The following is a 2,143-nucleotide window of genomic DNA, read 5'->3' as shown; positions in this document are numbered from 1 at the left end:
TGAAAGGAAAATTCTGCAAAATGATCTCAAGGATACTAGAGAAGACAAAAATAAGAAGAAATATATTAACCATTTCCAAAACATACTCTACTTAGTAAACAAAATATATTACTTGTTTGATAGAAAGAAATCACTGAAACACATAGAGGGATTTAAAATAGAGCAAACTGCCTGGAGAAATTTAGAATAATTTATGTGTGACTAAAATAAGTTAAGAGGTCAAAAGGAAGCCCACATGCAGGTGGGAGACCACAGATGAGCAGGATCTGCAGGATGCATTGCAGATTTTGTGAATAAAAATCACTTTGAGTGCAATTATATGATAAAAGAAGATAGATGCAGGTAGGGCAACTGTCATTACTGCAGAAAGAGATGTGGATTGTTGGTTCATTGAAGAAATCTCATGTAGAAATCCAATATCTTTTGGGAGAATATAGATTTATATTCTGACACTTGATTTTCAAAAAAACTCAAGAAGGCTTATGACTCCGACAAAGAGTTTTATCTCTGAACCCACGTAGGGAGCAACTATGTGGCTTTAATAAATAACATAGCACTTGGGGGCAAAGATACAGCCCAGGAGCCCAGCGCTGGAGGCCAGGATGGAGAAGACCTCCACGGCCACCATGACCTTGCCCTTGGTGCTGTGGTGCACAGGGAGGAAGGTGAGCCAGACACTGCAGAACACCAGCATGCTGAAGGTCAGGAACTTGGCTTCATTGAAGGTGTCAGGCAGGTTTCTGGCCAGGAAGGCCACCATGAAGGTCCCCAGAGCCAGGGAGCCCAGGTATCCCAGCCACAGTAGAAGGCAGTGACTGAGCCCTTGTTGCAGGTGATGATAATGTGGACCATGTTCAGAGTGTGTGTCTGAGTCCACAAAGGGAGGAGAGATGCCCAGCCAGACTCCACAGAGAGTCAGCTGGATCAGGGAAGCAGCTGGGAATGATGAAGTTAGGTGCCCCTGACACCAGCAACCGCCTCATCCTTCTCCCTGGGGCAGTGACCTTGAAGGCCAGGATCACAGTGACAGTTTTGGCCAAGACATGTGGAAACAGCAACAGAGAATACCATGCCAAATGCTATTGGCTGCAGGGTGCAGATGGCTGTGTTGGGACGGCCAATGAAGAGCAGGGAGCAGAGGAAACAGAAGGTGAGGGAGATGAGCAGGATGTAGCTGAGAGTCCCGGTTGTTGGCCTTGACTATGGGAGTGTGTTGGTGCCTCACGAAGACCCCAAGTACTAGCAGCTGTGAGTACAGAGAAGGCAGAGAGCTGTGCAGGCCAGTGCCATGCCCAGGGGATCTTGATAATCCAGGAAGGTCACCATCTTGGGGAGGCAGCAAGTCCTTCACTGTTAGGATACTCATGTGTGGGGCACAGGACACACTGCCCTGCACCTGTGGAAAAGGCAAAGTTTCAATATTTCTTTTTCACAAATTCCTCACATTTAAGTTATTAAAGGAAATGGTTTAGTTTTGCAATATCACTGTGAGTACACACTGCTTGATGGAGAATTTCCTCTATTCCTGACTCTGGGAGAATGCACTCAATGCAGACCAAACCATTATGAAGGGACCCTCTGAAGTTGTGGTCTGCAGCACCTTAACCAGTGGCTGGGTGTAGTCATCAACCTGGGTTCTTCCACCCTTTCTCTCCCCACCCAGATTCTTCCTCATGTTGAACCCTGTGTAGCCATGTTTCTATTTCCTATTCACCCAAGAATGAGCTCCTAGTAACAACCGGAAAGAGAGTGAATGAGGAAACCTTTCTGGTACATCCTACCTCCATGACTACCATAATTTCTTGAGGTACTTTTTATAAATTTTCTTATTGGAAATCATCTTTTTCTGTAAAAATGATGTTAAATTTTCTCACTTCTCCCTCCTCCCCTGGAATACATTCAGGCTTAGAAGTTTGTGTGCTGAGCCCCATGATGCTTAGTGTGGATGAGATTCCCTTTTACTTGGTTTCCTAGAAGCCACTTTTTAAATATGATTTGCTAACTCAAAGCTTTATGATAGTGACCGTTGTGATTGAAGTGACCAGTTACTTGTAGTTCAGAGGAGAATCAAGGAAAGGATTCAGGCAAACCCGTGACTTGGTAGTGAAGCAGCATGTGCAATGTGTAGCAGTAGGCCTTGCCC

General features: G+C 45.1%; 1 pseudogene; it reads right to left on the bottom strand.

Moving 5' to 3' along the window:
- Nucleotides 1–538: 538 nt before the first annotated feature.
- LOC124968976 (vomeronasal type-2 receptor 116-like) lies at nt 539–1,787 on the bottom strand (annotated as a pseudogene).
- Between the last annotated feature and the right edge of the window lie 356 nt (nt 1,788–2,143).

This window comes from Sciurus carolinensis, chromosome 17 (assembly GCF_902686445.1).
Source record: "Sciurus carolinensis chromosome 17, mSciCar1.2, whole genome shotgun sequence".
NCBI lineage: Eukaryota > Metazoa > Chordata > Mammalia > Rodentia > Sciuridae > Sciurus > Sciurus carolinensis.
The sequence above is the reverse complement of the archived record's forward strand: the minus strand, read 5'-3'. Positions and strand labels throughout refer to the sequence as shown.